Here is a 20,940-nt window from a genome sequence, read left to right as displayed (position 1 = left end):
AGGGGAGATCCAAAATGATAGGAGAAGACGGGAGGGGGAGGGATGGAGCCAAGAGCTGGACAGTTGATTGGCAAAAGGGATATGAGAGGATCATGGGACAGGAGGCCTAGGGAGAAAGAAAAGGGGGAAGGGGAAAAACCTCAGAGGATGGGCAAGGGGTATAGTCAGAGGGACAGGGGGAGAAAAAGGAGAGAGAGAGAAAGAGTGTGTGTATATAAATAAATAACGGATAGGGTACGAGGGGGAGGTGGGGCATTAGTGGAAGTTTAAGAAGTCAATGTTCATGCACATTTTAATTCCACATCCCATTCCCATTCTGATATGTCTATCCACGGCCTCCTCTACTGTAAAGCTGAAGCCACACTCAGGTTGGAGGAACAACGCCTTATGTTCCATCTGGGTAGCCTCCAACCTGATGGCATGAACACTGACTTTTCAAATTTCTGCTAATGCCCCACCTCCCCCTCGTACCCCATCCGTTATTTATTTATATACACACATTCTTTTTCTCCCTCTGTCCCTCTCACTATACCCCTTGCCCATCCTCTGGGTTTCCCCCCCTCCCCCTTTTCTTTCTCCCTAGGCCTCCTGCCCCATGATCCTCTCATATCCCTTTTGCCAATCAACTGTCCAGTTCTTGGCTCCATCCCTCCCCCTCCTGTCTTCTCTTATCATTTTGGATCTCCCCCTCCCCCTCCCACTTTAAAATCTCTTACTAGCTCTTCTTTCAGTTAGTCCTGACGAAGGGTCTCGGCCTGAAATGTTGACTGTACCTCTTCCTAGAGATGCTGCTTGGCCTGCTGCGTTCACCAGCAACTTTGATGTGTGTTGCTTGACTGTAATATAATCCTTTTAATGTAGTCATCCTTTTCTTATTCCTTAATTCCATCCATATAGTCTCACTAGATGAGCTTTCGAGTCTATCATGTCTGAGCACTGCCTTGACATTTTCCCAGACTAGTAATGGTACTGCCCCCGCACTCCCATAATCCCTCCCACTCTATCACATCTAAAACAGCAGAACCTTGGAACATTGATCTGCCACTCCTGCTCCTCCTGCAGCCAAGCCTCACTAACATCTACAATGCTGTAATTCCTTGTGCTGATCTGTGCCTTAAACTCATCCGCCTTTCCTACAATACTTGCATTGAAAAGTACACAGCTCAGAACTTTTGTCCTAGCATTCTCAGCATTTTGATTCCTGACTTTGTATGTGGGTTTTACATCTTTCCCCGCAATCACTGCACTATCTACCCTGGTATGGTCCTGTCCTTTAACTTAGTACCTAACTTCATGAACTCACTTTGCACGACCTCGTCCCCCTTCCTACCCATATCATTGGTACTGATGTGGACCTCTGACTGCTCACCCTCCCAATTAAGAATGCCGTGGACTCGATCTGAGATGTTGCTGATCCTGGCAACCAGGAGACAACATACTATCCAGGAATCTTGTTTTCGTCCATAGAATCTTCTCCCCTAACCGATGAATCCCCTATTGCTACAGCTTGCCTCTTCTCCCCCTTTCTTTTTGAGCCTCAGAGCCAAACTCATGCCAGAGATCTGACAGCTGTGGCTTCCTCTGCTAGATCATCTTCCCCTCCCTCAACAGTATCCAAAGTACTTGTTGATAGGAATGACAACAAGGGTACTCTGCACTGGCTGACTATCCCCTTTCCGTCTCCTGATGGCCATCTGTGTCTTGCACCTTTGTTTATAACTACCTCCCTGTATGTCCTGTCACACAACCCCTCAGCCTCCCTAATGATCTGGAGTTTATCCAGTTCCAGCTTCAATTCCTTAACACGGTAGTTTTTCTTCAAATGGTTCAAGTTAATATCAGTAAACATCACAACCTGAAATTCTTACTCTTCACAGAGATATCCATGAAACAAGAAACCCCAAAGAATGACTGATAGTAACTTCAGCACCCCAAAGACCCCTGTCACGCACAAGCAAAAGCATTGAGCCTCCCCCTCCCCTTCCCCCCCACTTGCACCAGGGGAAGCACCACCTCTCCACCATGTAAGCAATAGTGAAAGCCCCCAAAGAGAGCTTGATCTGGACTCCATAAAACTACAGTCCATAACCCAGCACTTTGGTATCTTAGACACGTTTTCTCTCACCAGTGACGAAGAGAGAGATTGCTCCTGCAACAGTGAGAGTGGGAGACAGCAACATGCTGTTCCGATGTTACAATCTTCTGTGTCGCTTCTCCATACCCCTCAACCAGGGGACCGATAGGCTCTCACCCTCCATTGAGTGAGAGGTACCACTCCAGCACAGGGGCCTTCTTCCAACAGCAGTGCATACCGCCTGCTGTCTGGATGTTTCTGGATGCATCAAGATGATGCTCAATCGGCAAAACTCACAAAGAATGAGTTGTGCATGTGGCCGCAGCCCTCCCCACCAAAAGGCACATGTCTCCCAGGCCACTCCTGGAGATATCAAAACGTCAGGCAGTGCGGTCGGTGTGAACTCCTGCTCGCTGTTGAGGAGAACTGCAGATCACGTACTCTGACAGAATTCTCACCACCTTGAAAAGAAAGACATGAGGAAGGATGAATAAGCTGTCTTGTGGACTATCTGGAAGGATTTGCCTGGGTTTACTAAAACTTCTGATGCCATTTTCCTAACTTCTTCCTCTGCATTGTGTTTCTTTGTTTTGATATGAATTAAAAGGAGTTGTAAGCCATTTGATCTCGCAGCTGTTTCCTAATTCCCTGTTCCTCCTCTTGTGGAGCAAAAGAATCACTCATACAAGTCTATTCTCAGGTCAGAAATGCATATGGCTTCTTTATTCTCCCTATACAGGTTGTTTATCTCTAGAGAAACCCATTATCTCTTCCATTACATTCTTCTACCTAGGAATCGGGTTCAAATCTTGAGTGCTCTGAGAAGACATTGTGCACCTGAGATCCTCAAAAGTTTGTCAACATGTATCTTCATCTTTTTTGCTTCATGTGACCTTGTGGCCTCCACTGAAAAGAGGTTATCTTTAAGAAAACACTGCAGTGGGCTGTTTATTGCTTATTTGTGCTGCCAAGCTTAACAACACAGGTTGTCAAACTTCTGCGAGGCAAAACTACTGTCTTATTTTACGCTTTTACATAATAACTTGCAAAAATGTGCCATTCCCCTACTTCCTAAAGTTCCACTGTGCTCTCCCTTTAAGCCAGTTTGTTAATTCATTAAACTTGCCTGAATTTTCACAATTGCTTGACTTCAGTTAATAACTTCCAAGTGAAACTTTAAAATCAGCCCTTTAAACACTGCAGTGGGTGGGGTTCATCACCAACAGCGATGAAACAGCTTGCGGAAAGGAGGGGAAGACCTCCGAGTCCTGATTGCAGGTAAATAACCTCTTCCTTCTATCTTCAAATTTTGTCAACAAGACAAAGGAGATGGTTATTAATTCAGGTAAACTCGTACCACTCACACCCTCTTCATATCAGCGGCACAGCAGTGAAAACTGTGAGCAGTTGCAAATTCCTGGGAGTGCATATCTCGCACAATTTCTCATGGTCCCTGTCCACATCCTCCACAGTCAAGCAATCTCACCAACGCCTCTACTTTCTGAGGAGGCTGAAGAGAGCTAGACTATGTACATGCGTTCTACAGATGCGCAGTTGAGAGCATCCTAAGATGCCACATCATTTTGTGTATGAAAGCTGCATTGCAATGGACTGGAGGCTCTACAATGGGTTGTTAGACCAGCCCAACACATCACTGGCACTGGCCAACCTGCCATAAAGGACATATATACAGAGAGATGCCAGAATAAGACCAACAATGTCATGAAGGATCTTACCCACCCTGCTCAAGGTCTGTTTGCGTTACTCCCATAAGGGAAGAAGCCTTGAAGCATGCACTCCAGGACCAGCAGACTCAAAATGAACAGTTACTTCCCCCAAACCACCAGGCTGATCAACATTCGACCCGTTAACCTACCCCACCAACAACACTCCTCCCCCCCACCAGCGATACTTCTTTATCATTTCCTGTCAGTCACCTTATGTACAGATACTCTTGTACCTACTGTAACTTTATGTACTACTATAAGTCTGTGTGTGTGTGTGTTTTATTGTGCTCTTTATGTTTATTGTGTTGTTTTCACAGTAACAATCAAATTATACTCCTTTACACTTGTGTACTGAAGAATGACTATAAGCAATCTTGAAAAGAACAAAGTGCATAATGATCTTTACCATAGATCACTCTGCATTGTTTTTTCTTAAAAACAAGGTATTTTGAGGCAATTAATCAAGCAGGATCTTAAGAATTAATGCTGACTGCTGTTAACTGGATTGTTATTTTGCAGAAGATATGCATGGTTAATGTTTGTCTGTTTCATTAGGTTATGTGGATTGGATGAATGAAGAATGGAACTGCAGTAACATATGTCTTCTTTTCCATTCTCTTTGAATGTTGACACAGATTACCCTGTTTAAAATCAATTGTTTCATGCTCATTTTGCATCGACTCTCACAAATCTCTTTCTTAAACTCTCTCAGTAATCTGGAATTTACAAAGGCATTTTTAAAGACCCTATTGTGCCTGTTTAAGGATATTAGTTTATTTATTAAACTTGGGAAAGTATTTTGAGAGGAAATTTTACTCATCTCATGTCTTAGAAACAATTATTATCTTTGTATATGGAGCATTTTCAGTGTAATTTTAAAATTAATTATAAGTTATTTCATATTTTGTTTTCAAATTGTTCTATTGTTGAATATAATTTCCCAAATATAACCAGTAAATTGAATTGCCTTAAAACATTCCCTTGGTTCTAAAATAAATCTTAAAATAGAATAGCAAGTGGGTATAGTCAATTTTGATGCGCTGTTTGACTCAGACTACTATGTGCATTTTATTGTGTCCAGAAATGACCTCTAGTGATAACCTATTAGAGATCATGAGATTGGTGACTGCATGTCAAATTAACGTGGAATATGTAGGATATCATCTGAAGTATATGCATGGAGGGGTTTGACTTGGAACACAGTAAATTGGGTCTAGCTGGGTGGACACCATGGTCAGCATGGTCTCATCAGGTTAGAGAGTTTGTATCTATATTGCTCTATATCTCTATGACTCTGTGTAGCAGGAGGCAGCACCGTGGTTCATGTCTGTAAATTCACCACTCTTTCATTCCCCCCCACCCTCCACTCACCCTTACCCACCCATGCTTGTACTCATCTGTTGCTGAACTTTAATGATAATCTACGATGCACAGGTCGATTCACTCCTGGATCCACTGTTGGCCTGCAACAGAAGGGGTCTTGTCAATTAGAACTTCCATAGAACAGTTCAGCACGGGAATAGGCCCAACAATCTACAATGTTGTGCCAAACCAATAAGGTAGTAATCAAATGGCTAACTAAACTAATCTCTTTTGCTGACACAATATCCTTCCATTTTCTTCACATTCATGCCTATCTAAAATTATATTTTGAAAATATACGGTTTCCAGCAAAGCTTCTGGTCTGGGCCACAATTTTCAGCTAGTAAGCCATGCCTTTTGGGAATACCAGTCTCCATTGATGTATTAGCTCTTGACTGAGTCATTAAAGTGAAAACTCTCAGCTCATGAGAACTTGCTCACTCTCTCCTGACTGAAGATACTTGTAAGCAAAGATCAAGACAAATTGGGAATGCTAAAAATGGCATTTAGCTAACCTACAAACTGTAGATGTGGCCAAAGACTAGCAAAATTCTTAAATAATCCTCACATCAAGGCCATAAAAATAATTATTAATCTAGTTGTCAAATGCATTTTTTCTGAACTTATGCTCTGACTATTTTTGCCCATGTAAGCACCAAAGAACCTTCCACGTATTTTGTATTTATGATGGATTGTTTTTTCCATCTGTTCATTAGTTTCAAATCTTCAAAACAAAATCTAGCAATTAATTAGTCAAACCTTGAATGTCAAATAGAAATTTGCAATTCATGTAATAACAAAAAAATTGACATGGAATATAATTTAGGAGCTTTATTTATATATGTAACCATCATCAAATATTTGACAGCACTGTAACGGGAGACCCTTGGGACACCTGAGTATGTTGGTTTTGTCACTCAACTGGTTTCAAACTGGCAGGCGGATTTCCTTTCTGTTTTTGACTGCGAGATAATTAATCTGCCCTGGAGGCTTTTGTTTCCTTCCTTGTTAATGAGATGTTTACAGCCAAGCCTGCTTTTGACAAATGGATCTCTGCAGGGCTCCAGTCTTGCCACAGATGACACAATGAACATCTTAGCATATTTTTGTTAGTTGATTTTAACATGAATGGGTTTATTTAAACTGATGGTATTGCCGCTTGAAAGATGTGACAACAATTTTGTATATTGTGAATTGTGATGTGTAGAGGGTCAAAAGTAATGGCTTTGGGCTATAGTTACCAGAGGAATCTTTGGGCTGAGGAAGTCATACAGCTAAGCAGAGAAAGGGACAGCAGCTTTTAGCCCATCCTTCAGCAGGTATTCAGAAAGGCCATAGGATTTGAATAGCGTGCTAGCACACAAATCAGTCGTCACCAGCAACAGCAAGGGCCTACACTCACTGTGCACCAGTTTGCATCCCAGAGTACCCACTTCTCAGTGCTTGCCTAATACAAGGCTTCAAAGACAGCTAGTCCACACTGAGCTGTGCATGACTCATTGCTAGGGAAGCACTTGTGGGTGGGTGGGGGAGGGATGGTGTTGGGGGAGGAGATGCAGCGATTTTCATGAGATTCCTGGAGAAGCAGTGTTAAAACATTAAATTAAGTAAGTCGTGCAAAAGTAAAAATAATGAAGTAGTGAAGGAGGTCTCAGCCCCGAAATGTTGACTGTTTACTCTTTTCTGTAGATGCCGTCTGGCCTGATGAGTTCCTCCAGCATTTCATGTTTGTTGCTTGCATTTCCAGCATCTGAAGATTTTTTGTGAGGTGGTGGTCGTGGGTTCAAAGAATAGCTCCATTCAGAAATCGGATGGCAGAGGGGAAGAAGCTGTTTTTGAATCATTTTTGAAGTGTGTGCCTTCAGCCTCCTGTACCTCCACTCTGATGGTAGCAATGAGAACAAGGCATGTCCTGGATGATGGGGTTCCTTAATGATGAATGCTGCCTTTTTGAGGCCCACAGGATGGGCAAGGGGTATAGTGAGAGTAGTGAGAGGGACAGAGGGAGAAAAAGGAGAGAAAAAGAATATATATATAATAAATAATGGATGGGGTACGGGGGATAATATATATACATAAATAAAATGAATAAATAACGGGTGGGGGGGGGAGGAGGGGCATTAACAGAAGTTAGAGAAATCAAAGCAGGATCTCCCAGTGGCCACACATTTTAATTCCACGTCCCATTCCCATTCTGATATGTCTATCCACAGCCTCCTTTGCTGTCAAGATGAAGCCACACTCAGGTTGGAGGAACAACACCTTGTATTCCGTCTGGGTAGCCTCCAACCTGATGGCATGAACACTGACTTCTCTAATTTCTGTTAATGCCCCACCTCCCCCTCATACCCCATTCGTTATTTATTTATATACACACATTCTTTTTCTCTCTCTCCTTTTTCTCCCTCTGTCCCTCTCACTATACGCCTTGCCCATCCTCTGAGCTTCACCCTGCTCCCCTTTCTTTCTCCCTTGGCCTCCCGTCCCATGATCCTCTCATATTCCTTTTGCTAATCAACTGTCTAGCTCTTGGCTCCATCCCTCCCCCTCCTGTCTTCTAGCATTTTGGATCTCCCCCTCCCACTCCCACTTTCAAATCTCTTACTAGCTCTTCTTTCAGTTAGTCCTGACGAAGGGTCTCAGCCCGAAACGTCAACTGTACCTCTTCCTAGAGATGCTGCCTGGCCTGCTGCGTTCACCAGCAACTTTTATGTGTGTTGCTTGAAATTCCAGCATCTGCAGATTTCCTCGTGTTCATGACTAGTCTTGTCCCTTCTTTGTAGCTGCATCGATATATTGGGCCAGGATAGATCTTCAGAGATGCTGACACCCAGGAACTTGAAATTGCTCACTCTTTATACTCTGACCCCTCTATAAGGACTGGTGTATATCCCCTCATCTTATCCTGAGGCCCACAATTTGGTCTTTGGTCTTACTGATGTTGAGTGCAAGGTTGCTGCTGTGACACCACTCAACTAGTTGATATATCTGACTCCTTGACCCCTTCTCTTCGCCGTCTGCAATTCTGCTGACAATAGTTGTAACATAAGCAAATTTATAGATCCATGGCATTTGACCTGCGCATAGCCGCACAGTCATGGGTGTAGAGAGAATAGAGCAGTGGGCTAGGCACACGTCCCTTTAATTGGTTTGGGTGAAATAGCATCTTTTGAGTAGGATAAACAGCAATTCTTTTTTAGCTGACTTGGATGTACAGCTCACGCTTCAGTCAATTGTAACAAAAGACAGTAAATAGTGTACTTAATAATTCACCGTCTTCACTCCTAAGAATATAAGATTCACAGAAGTGGAATGGAAACTTAAACAATGATGTAATAACAATGAAAATATGATAAGTTTCCAGAAATGTGATGTACTTGAAAAACTCCGTATAGGGATCAGGTGAGATTATTGTTGATATAATCAGGTATGTGCTGACTTTGAATATAGAAAGGTTCATTTTTTCCCTCGTGTTTAAAGCTGAATCTTTCCCATTTCAATCAATGGAAACTTGAGTCAATGTACTCTTGAGATAGTCTCAACTGCATTGCTAGAAAAGATGCATGTGCCACTGAAATAGAAGGAAATGGATAATGTATAGCTGATCATCAACTTCATTTTAAAGATCGTTCAAAAAAAGACAGAAATAGTAATACTATGTAATACTGCAGCATCCTTAATATCATCAACTTAATAAAAGTGAATTCTTGATCCCATTCTGCTGCCGACTACTCGGACAGTGTACCCTACTACTTGGTGAAAAGCCTCAAATATTCAGTAAAACATTGATTGAATTTTAACTACCAATGTATGCTGATTTTTCACGCCCCTGCTAAAGAAAGGAATTTATAATGATAAAAACCTGCGGAAATGAAAATACACCATCTTATTAATATATCTTTGGCAGAATAAAAATTATAGCAATTACATTGATGAGATTATATGTGGTATAGCTGGTGGGATATTATTAAAGCTGTAATCTTTTATTTTTAGTAGATAACATAATAATAATAATTTTCTGAAAGGTTTATTTTTACCCATTGCACAAGGCTCAAAAAACACTCACCTCCTGGAATCACTAAGTCACCAAAACTGAGCTGTGGGCAATTTGATGGCAGTTTTGGTGTGCCTTGTATTTGAGAATTTCCCATACTTCTAATTGAGCATTTTCCAGCTCTAGTAGATAATGCCTTAATAGGCACTGTAACGTCTGGCCTAATAGTTATTTATAAAGAGGCAATTATTTATGGTATACAATTTAAAGGTCCAGATGTTTAGATTCTCTTGAAGTGTGGGAATGCCTGTTCATTCAGAATGGAGTAACATTGAAATTTCCAGGGCAGAGTTCAATGTGTCCAGGACATTACGGTTGAGTTCATTGTGTCTATTTTGCATTCAAGTTGGATAACAACATTGTGCTTTGCTGTGTTCATAGAAATTCAGAATAAGCTGTTCTGTCATGTATGAATTACCAATAATAAAGGATAGGTATATTTTCGTTCAGAGTCTAAAACAAATCAGTAATGCAGTATGATCTGTAATCATAGTGATTTCTGGCAGGTTTTTGATTTCCATTTGTAATGTGACTGACAAAATGTTGAAACGTTAGTCATTTGTCTGGCTGTTGAATTATAAGATTGTATTAAAGACAGAGGATATGTGATTAATGCCAGAATAAAAATGTAATCTTAATTGAGTAAAACCAGATTGACTCAAATTAACTGATTCAAGTTCGACATCAACTGTTCATTTCCCTCCATTGATGTTGCCTGAGTTCCTTCAGTATTTTATGTGTTTCTTAAAAAAAGTATGTAATAGATTTAATTAAAATATCTCAATATATTTGAAGTAACAAGATTTCTTCAAGATTTGTATAAGGTTTCTGCATTTTGGGAAGTCTGTTCAATACTATTGGTATCATAAATTTGAGGTATTCTATCAACTATTTATCCAATTGTAAATTTGTAAATTTGACTGAAGTTGTTGCAGAAATTTTGTTACTTCAAATTCATTGAGCTATTTTAATTAAACCCATTACAGATTTTTTTAAGCAACACAAACAGAATGCTGAAGGAACTCAGCTGATCAGGTAACATCAACAGAGGAACAGACTACCTTTCAGGGTAAGACCCTTCCTGATCAAGATCTCCAGCATGTGCAGAATCTGTTATGTTACTTAACACTTTTTAGCTGTTTATCAGAGATAATTTTTTTAAAAATCTGCTGCTTGAGGCCTCATCATCGCCAATATCATCTTCCAGTGAGCTAGAGAACGTTTACCCTGTTATTTACAATTCTTCATAAGTTCCTCAAAATGACTGTTCTGCCCTTTGTATTTAATGTGCCTCTGTTTACCAGATACTACTGCAGAATATTTTAACCTCTTTTATTTAACCTATCTGGTCAAAGGAATGTACTTTTGCAGACATTTTGAACTTCAGAAGTTTCTGTGTCCATGTTTTTAATATTTGGGATTATTCCTGTTGTGTGTGTACTATTTATAAAATGAAACAAGTATTGCTAGAGGGATTGAATTTAAGAGCGGGGGGGGCGGTTATGCTGCAACTGTATAGAGTAATGGTGAGGCTGCACCTGGAGTACTGTGTGCAGTTCTGGTCTCCTTACTTGAGGAAGGATATACTGACTTCGGAGGCAGTGCAGAGGAGGTTCACCAGGTTGATTCCAGAGATGAGGGGGTTAGACTATGAGGAGAGATTAAGTCACCTGTGACTGTATTTGCTGGAATTCAGAAGAATGAGAGATCATCTTATAGAAATGTATAACATTTTGAAAGGGATAAGTAAGATAGAGGCAGGAAAGCTGTTTCCACTGGTAGGTGAGAGTGGAACTAGGGAACATAACCTCAAGATTTGGGGGAGTAAATTCAGGCTGGAGTTGAGGAGGAACTGCTTTTCCGGAAAAGTGGTGAATGTGTGGAATTCTCTGTCCAATGAAGCACTGGAGGCTGCCACAGTGAACATATTTAAAACAAGGTTGGATAGATTTTTGCATAGTAGGGTTATGAGGGAAAAGGCATGTAGGTGGAGATGAGTCCATGGTCAGATCAGCCAGGATCTTATTGAATGGTGGAGCAGGGTTGACGGGCTGGATAGCCTACTCCTACTCCTGCTCCTGCTCCTGCTCCTTGTGACATTCATATCCAATGCCACAAATAGATCCTGGTAAGCCCCCCCCCCACTAAAACTCCTTTGTGAAATTAGCCCTAACTTGTACAGCACTTTCCACAGAAAAGCTTTGGCATCTCTTTAAACTATTGCCTTCCATTGAACCAGAAGACTGCTGAGCATTCACAAACATTCAGCTATATAAATTACTACTATTTTTTAGACTATTGACAGATTTATAAAACTAAAACACTTAAATACATGAAAACAATGAAATAATTTAATTTCACTCTTATTGTTACTCCAAATATCAAAGCTACTTATTTGGTAATAAAAACACTCAGCCACAGATATATCGATTGGAGTACGAAACTGGAGATAAAAGATGAAAATTAAAGAGAAACAAAGTGTATGGACATATATGTGATACTTTAATCTTGTATGTTCCATATATTTTGATATCCTAAGTTCTTTGCTATGTTGTCAAAAAGCTACTTAAAGTCACCAGTACTTTTACTTCGTTTGACTATTTTGACATTTCTCTCTGGATTGAAACAGTGTTTTCTAATGTGTAGTGATCATGAGTCGCCTGTATGGTTTTTGTTGTGGCCTGTATTTATTGAGCACTCATTAAGAAATGTAAGCTTGAATTACTACTGGTTTCACTTCAATTATTGGGCCATGTTTTTAACTTTAAAATTCCAGTGGTTCAAAAAAAATGTACAAAAGGTCATTGTTTTTAATATTCAAAGAAGTATTGTATGCCATCCATGTTCCTTTTCAAATATTTATAAACTCTTCAGTTCTTTTCAACTAAATAAATATTGTATATTTTTTGTAATCTTACTAACCTTTTCTTGATTTAGAAGGTCCATTTTATGTCGGTGTTGCTTTCAGTGTGGGCAGATGAATGGAACTACAGTAGCATGCAGAAGTTTGGGCACCCTTGGTCAAAATTTCTTTAACTGTGAATAGTTAAGTGAGTAGAAGATGAACTGATCTCCAAAAGTCATAAAGTTAAAGATGAAACATTCTTTTCAACATTTTGAGCAAGATTAGTGTATTATTTTTGTTTTGTACAATTTTAGAGTAGGAAAAAAGGAAAGGAGCACCATGCAAATGTTTGAGCACCCCAAGAGTTTTGAGGTCTCAGATAACTTCTACCAAGGTCTCAGATCTTAATTTGCTTATTAGGGCTATAGCTTGTTCACTATCATCGTTAGGAAAGGCCAGGTGATGCAAATGTCAAAGCTTTATAAATAGCCTGACTCCTCAAACCTTGTCCCAACAATCAGCAGCCATGGGCTCCTCTAAGCAGCTGCCTAGCACCCTGAAAATTAAAATAAATGATGCTCACAAAGCAGGAGAAGGCTATAAGAAGATAGCAAAGTGTTTTCAGGTAGCCATTTCCTCAGTTCGTAATGTAATTAAGAAATGGCAGTTAACAGGAATGGTGGAGGTCAAGTTGAGGTCTGGAAGACCAAGAAAACTTTTCGAGAGAACTGCTCGTAGGATTGCTAGAAAGGCAAATCAAAACCCCTGTTTGACTGCAAAAGACCTTCAGGAAGATTTAGCAGACTCTGGAGTGGTGGTGCACTGTTCTACTGTGTAGCAACACCTGCACAAGTATGACCTTCATGGAAGAGTCATTAGAAGAAAACCTTTCCTGCATCCTCAGCACAAAATCCAGCGTATGAAGTTTGCAAAGGAACATCCAAACAAGCCTGATGCATTTTGGAAACTTGTCCTGTGGACTGATGAAGTTAAAATAGAACTTTTTGGCTGCAATGAGCAAAGGTATGTTTGGAGAAAAAAGGGTGCAGAATTTCATGAAAAGAACACCTCTCTAACTGTTAAGCACGAGGGTGGATCGATCATGCCTTGGGCTTGTGTTGCAGCCAGTGGCACGGGGAACATTTCAATGGTAGAGGGAAGAATGGATTCAATTAAATACCAGTAAATTCTGGAAGCAAACATCACATCGTCTGTAAAAACAAAAAAGCTAAAGATGAAAAGAGGATGGCTTCTACAACAGGATAGTGACCCTAAACACACCTCAAAATCCACAATGGACTACCTCAAGAAGTGCAAGCTGAAGGTTTTGCCGTGGCCCTCACAGTCTCCCAACCTAAACATCATTGAGAATCTGTAGATAGACCTCAAAAGAGCAGTGCATGCAAGACGGCCCAAGAATCTCACAACTAGAAGCCTTTTGCAAGGAAGAATGGACAAAAATCCCCCAAACAAGAATTGAAAGACTCTTAGTTGGCTACAGAAAGCGTTTACAAGCTGTGATACTTGCCAAAGGGCGTGTTACTAAGTACTGACCAAGCAGGGTACCCAAACTTTTGCTTTGGGCCCTTTTCCGTTTTTGTTATTTTGGAACTGTAAAAGATGGGAATAAAAGTAATCTTAAAATATTAAAGAAATGTGTCATCTTTAACTTTATGCCTTTTGGAAATCAGGTCATCTTTTACTGATTTAGCTATTCACAGTAACAGAAATTTTAACCAGGGGTGCCCAAACTAGGTTTCTCACTCACTTACTTGAAATACTTTGAAAGTAGGTGTCACACATGCAAAGCACAGTGTAGAAATAACTGTTAGGTGAAATTTTAAAATTAACTTTTATACATTTACCAGTTTGAATGAAGATATTTTGTGCAAAATATTTGTGTGAATATTCAGCTCCCTATTTCTCTGAAAATGTTTGAATCTTAGAACATAGAACATGGACATCTACAGCACATTACAGGCCCTTCGGCCCACAATGTTGTGCCGACCATGTAACCTATTCTAGAAACCAGACGTCCCACCTCTCCCGGAATTTCCGGGAGTCTCCCGCATATTAATAGTGGCTCCCTGAGGCCCGCAATTTATATACAATATCACGGAAATCAATTTTTTTGAGAGCGAGAGACAGCAAGAGAGAGCGTGAGAGCTACCACGAGAGAGGGAGTGTGCACACGAGAAAGAGAGAGAGCGAGAGCAAGCAAGCGAGAACGCGTGAGTGACCACGAGAGAGAGCGTGTGCGCAAGCGAGAGAGAGAGCGAGAGCGCGCCATGGCAGAATGTTCCAAAAAAAGAAAATATAAAATGTACATCACCCCAGACTGCACTGAAGTGTACCCCTGCTTAATAGGGGTCATAATAATGACAGTGTTGCTCGCTGCACTCTTTGCAACAGTGACTTTTCTATTGCCCGTGTTGTGTTAGGACTGTAAAAGACATGTTGAGGTAAGTTTAACAAGTGTCATTTGTTCATTAGTGTAGCTGACGTTATTTAAACTATCTGGCTAGCTGCTAAGGAGCTACTCTATTGCAGACATCCCACCTCTCCCGGAAGTTCCGGGAGTCTCCCGCAAATTGATGGTGCTACTTCCCTGAAATGAGTTTTTGCAGGGTGGGATGCCTGAGAAACTGCCTAGAATTTCCCTACCACATAGCCCTCTATTTTTCTAAGAATCTTGACTCAAAGTTTTTAAGAATTGGATTGATGGATAAGGTTAATCGGAACTACAAAGAAAAGTTGTTAAATGGAGCTGAGATACACCCAGCAATCAGAAAACAGATTAGGTTAAAAAATAATCTCATAGCTACTTATACAACTACTTACAAAAGTAAGGACAAAGTACTGATTTTGCACCTCATCTGTATATGAAAATATAGCAATTGAAACATTTCCTGTCATGAAGTATTAAATATGATACTAAGTAATTAGTGTCCCTAAAGTGGGAAGGTAAGCTGTGTACATATATCTATTGATGCTTCTGGACACATCTTCAGTGATGTTCCTGGAATCATTGGGTGTTTCGGGTCTTTCAACATCATACAGCCTCCTCAAGATGACCCAGCTGGGGCTGATCAGACCCCAGCTTGTGTCCAGATGGCTAGCTACTTATGACTCCATGGCTCCCCTCTTTTGAGCCATAGCCATCTTGAGGCCCCCTCTGTTGCATCAGTGGTACTGCGGATGGCTCTCCTCTTTCTCTCTTCCTCGATGCCCAAAATGCTGAAGGCTCTAACTAAGGAGCGGGCTACGAATCCCCAACAACCAGCCTCCACTGGGAGACACCTCGCTCTCCATCCAGCCTGCTGACAGTTGCTGACCAGTCCTGCGTACTTGGAGAGCTTCCTTTCAAAGGCCTCTTCCAAGCTATCTTCCCATGGGACTGTCAGCTCCAGCAGCACCACTTGCTTAGTAGACTCAGACAATGTCTGGTCGCAGGGTGGTGGCTGCGATATGGTTGGGGAACTTCAGCTGCCCTTTGAGGTCCACCAACAGCTGCTAGTCCCTTGCAGAGGTCAGAATGCCTGCAGATGTTCTTTTGGCAGGTATTGGCTGCTCCCCAGCTCTGACAAAGGCAATGGTCTGTAGAATATAGTTCAAGTAGAGTTCTTGTATGTTGACTCGAAAGCCAAATTACTTCTGATATCATCAGCTCTCATCTCAATATCTCATCTGTCAAGTTGTTAGTTTTCTTTCATAGCCATCTGTAAATTACGTTTTTTATGCTTCTCCCTAATTTAGTATCAGGTTTGCAAATCAAATTTCAGATATCGTAAAATTGTAGGTCAGCCAGTAGGAGGGATGAGGAGAAGGCAGTAAGATAGGACAGGCAGGGCCAGGTGAAAGACCACAGTAGCTTAAGTGTATCTGTTTCTTTGCTAGGAGTATTACAGATACTCGCAGACCGACATACTGAGGATCTGCAAGTCCTTCTATGCCGGTCTGTACGACGAAAAGGCTACAGAATCCACAGCCTCCCGCAACTTCCTGTCGTCTATCACGCAGGTCTTAGACGACGGCAAGCGGGAGAATCTGGATCAGCCACTGACCCTGGACGAGCTGACAGGCTCCATCCGTTCCTTTGGGTCGGGTAAGACTCCCGGAAGCGACGGCTTACCAGCTGAGTTGTACTCGGCTCTGTGGAACTGGATGGGCCCAGACCTGCTGGAAGTATACCACACTATGCTTCTGGTGGGTAGCATGTCTGAGTCCATGAGGAAGGACATCATCACCCTCATCTACAAGCAGAAGGGGGAAAGGGAGGACATTAGGAATTGGAGACCCATCTCTCTCCTGAATGTGGATTACGAGATCCTGTCCAAGGCTATCGCCAACAGGGTCAGGTCTGCTCTGGGACAGGTGATCCACCCGGACCAAACCTGTGCTGTACCCGGCAGGAAGATCTCAGACAGCCTCGCGCTGCTGAGGGACACCATCGCCTACGTGCAGGACAGGGGGGTGGACGCCTGCCTGGTCAGCTTGGACCAGGAGAAAGCCTTCGACAGGATATCGCACACATACATGGCAGACGTGCTCTCCAAAATGGGATTTGGGGAGGGAATCCAGAATTGGATCAGACTGCTCTACACAGACATCTGTAGTGCAGTCCAGGTCAACGGGTGGGAAACAGACAGCTTTCCCATCAGGTCTGGAGTCAGGCAGGGCTGTCCCCTCTCCCCTGTCTTGTTTGTCTGCTGCATAGAACCCTTTGCAGAAGCCATCAGGAGGGATGAGGGCATAAGAGGGGTGACGCTGCCAGGCAGTGGAGGGACCCAAGTGAAAACCTCCCTGTACATGGACGACATCACCGTCTTCTGCTCTGATCCGAGGTCAGTTCGCAGGTTGATTGACACCTGCGAACAGTTCGAGCTAGCGTCGGGGGCCAGGGTCAACCGCACGAAGAGCGAAGCCATGCTCTTCGGCAACTGGCCAGACCGATCCAGCGTCCCCTTCACCATCAGGTCTGACCACATGAAGGTGTTGGAGATCTGGTTCGGAGGGGCCGAGGCGTGCAACAAGAACTGGCGGGAGCGGACTGCCAAGGTGAAACAGAAACTGGGACTGTGGGGAGGGCGCTCCCTGTCGATAACGGGCAAGAACCTGGTCATCAGGTGTGAGGTGCTCTCAGGGCTGCTGTACTTGGCGCAGGGCTGCTGTACTTGGCGCAGGTCTGGCCCGTCCCCCGCTCCTACAGCTCGGAAATCACCCGGGCTGTCTTCAGGTTCGTCTGGGGATCCAAGATGGAGCGGGTGAGACGGACCGCCATGCACAAGTCCCTAGACAATGGGGGCAGGAACGTCCCCAATGTCGCCCTCACCCTGATGGCCAGCTTCGTGTGTGGCTGCACCAGGTTGTGCGTGGATCCCAGATACGTGGGCACAAAGTACTACTATGTGCCCAGGTTCTACCTGTCACCCTGGCTACGAAGGATGGGTCTGGCCCCACTCCCGCGCAACGCCCCCGTCAGCTGGTCGTTGCCCCCTTACCTGTCCTTCGTAGAAAAATTCTTCAAGAGCAACGCATTTGACCACAGGGCCATCAGGCAGTGGTCGGCGCGTAGTGTCCTGCAGGCACTGCAGGAGAAGGACGTGATGGACACAGTGGCGTGGTTCCCTGAGCAGACCGTCCAGTTAATCTGGCAAAATGCCTCATCGCCAGATCTCACCAACAGGCACAAAGACCTAGCCTGGCTGGCGGTGAGAGGGGCCCTCCCAGTCAGATCCCTCCTGTACACCCGGAACGGTTCCTCCACATCCCGCTGCCCAAGGGAGGACTGTAATGGGGTGGAGTCAGTGGCTCACCACTTTGCACACTGTGGGTTCGCAAAGAAGGTGTGGAAGAGAATGGAAGGGACAGTACTAAGATTCATGCCCAGCAGCTGCGTTACCGAGGACTCCGTGATCTACGGGCTGTTCCTGGGGACGCACACGGAGACCAACATCCGGTGCTGCTGGCAGATCATCAACTCGGTGAAAGACGCTCTTTGGTTGGCCCGAAACTTGATGGTCTGCCAGCTGACGGAGATGTCCGTGACTGAATGCTGCCGACTGGCACACTCTCGTCGGCAGGAGTACGTTCTGAGGGATGCACTCAAACTTGGTGCGGCCACCGTGAAGGCCCGGTGGGGAAGGACCACAGTTTAACGTTCATCACCCGTAGGAGGGGGAGAGGTTGGGTGGGGATGAGACCTACCCTCATCAGCGGTGTGGACAGATAATCAACATGGTGCCCACGAGTGGGTGGAATTGTTAATTTGGGAAAGTATTAGAGCCATTGCCTGCCTTTATTGTTGAAAATTTTGATTGTTAATAAGCCTTAACTCTTGACCAAGGGTTGAGAGTAAATGCATGATTTACTGTAAACATCTTTCATTTGTAAATGAACAGAGAGTCAACACAAAATTTTTATTGTTAATAACTGTATTGAATAAGGACTCACAGTCAACGAATGGTTTTCTTTTCCTGTATGTAATTATTTTTATTTTGTAGTATTTCTGAATAAAGTACTTTTGGAAAAAAAAGAGTATTACAGATAAGTCACATGAACTTAGGCCTGGATTAGTACAATGAACTATGCTTTTGTAAATATAGCAGGGACTTAGTTGAGAGAGGGGGAAAGCTGGCATTCCAAGTTTTAGGGGTTTCAGTCATCAAAGAGTGGGATGTTAAAGAGGTGGGGGGTTTGCATTACTGATCAGGGAGAATATCACAGTAGCACTTAGGACATTCTGAATGGCTCATCGAGTAAGGCAATAAGGGTAATGAGCAGGAATAAGAAAGATGCTGACATGAATATGGGAAAATGCTCTAGGCTAGTGGTCACCAATCTTTTTAAGCCCAAGATCACCTACCTCGACCTTAGTGAAAGGCAAGATCTACCTACTAAATCGCTTAGAGAAAAAACAGCTCAGATTGTACTTCCAGTTTGAGGTCTTTTATTTGGGCTAAATGTATTTGAATTACACAAAATACTTCTGTCAAACTTTCAAATTAGTTCAAACAAGAAAACACTGTAACTGGCATATCAAACAGGCCATAGCTGTTTTTCTTTAAGAATATTACAATACTTCACACCTTTAATTCTAAGTTTTATTATTTAGTTTTATTTCAATACGAAAAATAAATGATTGCTTTAAGCTTGATGTCATTTTGCAAATCAATTATTTCCATTTCAGAATCACTTGGCACACCAAATACTTGCTGGAGGTTGGCTGCTATCTGTTCTATATTGATCGGCAGAAATGGGTTTGAAATAAATGCAGCAATACCTTTCATGACGTTTAACTCCCCAAAACGTCAATCGAACTCTATTGCCAGTTTGTCTAAGTGAGCACAGTACTGCTCGGGGCGAAAAGCATTTTTTTTCTTGATGTCTGGTAACACTTTTTCCAAGTTGGAAAAGTGTGTCAGCCTCCCTTTCTTTAAATTTGAAATCCAAACACTGAGCTTGGCCTTAAATGCATTTACTGCGCTTATCATGTGGGTTAGGTGTTGGTCTTTTCCCATGAGCTCGTTATTAAGTGCGTTAATTTAGTCATTATGTCTGTCAGAAATGCTAAATCCAGTAGCCACGCATCATCTGACAGCTCCTCGTGCTCCTTGTTTCTTGTTGACAGGAAAGTCTTTATCTCAGGCAGCAAGTCAAGAAATCGTTGCAGCACTTTGCCGCGACTCAACCACCGAACATCAGCATGAAGAATTATGTCTCCGTAAGCGGCGTCGAGCTCATCCAATAACACCTTGAATAAGCGGTGCTGAAGCGTTTTTGCTCGAATCAAGTTTATCAGTTTGACCACCAGTGTCGTTACATGAGAGAAGTCCACGACCTTCCCAGCCAAGGCCTGCTGATGAATCACACAGTGATAATGTAGGAAGCTGGGAAAATTAGGGTCATTACGGTACAGTGCTATAAAACCAATGCACATACCACACTTTGCTGGGGCCCCATCAGTAGTAATTGCCACCAGTTTATGAATGGGGATGTCATTTTCACGGATATATTTTTTAAACTCATTGTAAATATCCTCACCTCTCGTTCTCTCCTTTAATTGCAAAAGAGTGAGGAAGTCCTCCTATGTTGTAAAATCCTGGAAAGCCATTCTGACAAATACAACAAGCTGAGCTGTTTGCATTACATCCAGGGATTCATCGAACTGCAGTGAGAAATATTCACAGAGTGACAAGTCCTTTAACACTTGTTGATCCACGTACTCTGACAGTGATTCTACCCTCCTTGTCACTGTTGCAGGGCCAAGCGGTATATCATGTATTGCGGTTGTGATGTCGTTTTTGTTTTTAAAGTCATTAAAAACAGTCTGTGCGGTAATGACCATTGCTTCCTTGAATAAATCGCCATCTGTAAAAGGCTTCTTGTGTTTAGCTGAAAGGTGACTTACATGAAATGATGCTTCAATAGCAGCCTTATTTTGAGCAGCATATTTTGTGAAAAAGGATTGCTGGGCCTTCAACCCCAATTTCAGCTCCTCAACTTCCCTGGCATGAATTGCGCTCTTTGGGGGGTAGGTGTCTTTAAATTTCTGGTGGTCGGTGTTGTAGTGCCGCTCCAGATTCCCTCTTTTAGACAGTGCTTGTGTTTGGTGGCACAACATACATACACACTTGTCTTTCACCAAGATAAATAGAAATTCCTCTTCCCATTCTGGATGGAAGTTGTACGTTTTGACCTTCTTTTGTGGAGCCTCTGCCATGCTAGCTAGCTACCTTGCAGGATATCATGAACAAGTGCTGTATATTGATGTTTGTGACAGTCTGTACTCTTATCTAATCTGATTGGTCACTTTGACACAGCACAAGCTACGCTGAAAATGCAGTGCATGGCGGGGGAGCTATACACACATGCGCAC

The 20,940-nt window shown here is 42.7% G+C and overlaps 1 protein-coding gene across 10 annotated transcripts in view; it reads left to right on the top strand.

Annotated features, from left to right (window-relative positions):
- LOC140196330 (inactive N-acetylated-alpha-linked acidic dipeptidase-like protein 2) overlaps positions 1 to 20,940 on the top strand; it is a 993,804-nt gene that overhangs the window by 355,279 nt on the left and 617,585 nt on the right. The window contains exon 1 of one of the 10 annotated variants that reach the window (XM_072255338.1): positions 10,274 to 10,286. The exons of the other annotated variants lie outside the window; for them this stretch is intronic. The gene's annotated coding sequence lies outside the window, so the exon portion shown is untranslated. Of the gene's footprint in view, positions 1 to 10,273; positions 10,287 to 20,940 lie in introns of those variants that run through there. 10 annotated transcript variants of the gene reach the window in all.

Source organism: Mobula birostris, chromosome 4, assembly GCF_030028105.1.
Source record: "Mobula birostris isolate sMobBir1 chromosome 4, sMobBir1.hap1, whole genome shotgun sequence".
Classification (NCBI taxonomy): Eukaryota; Metazoa; Chordata; class Chondrichthyes; order Myliobatiformes; family Myliobatidae; genus Mobula; species Mobula birostris.
This window is presented reverse-complemented; position numbering and strand designations above follow the sequence as displayed.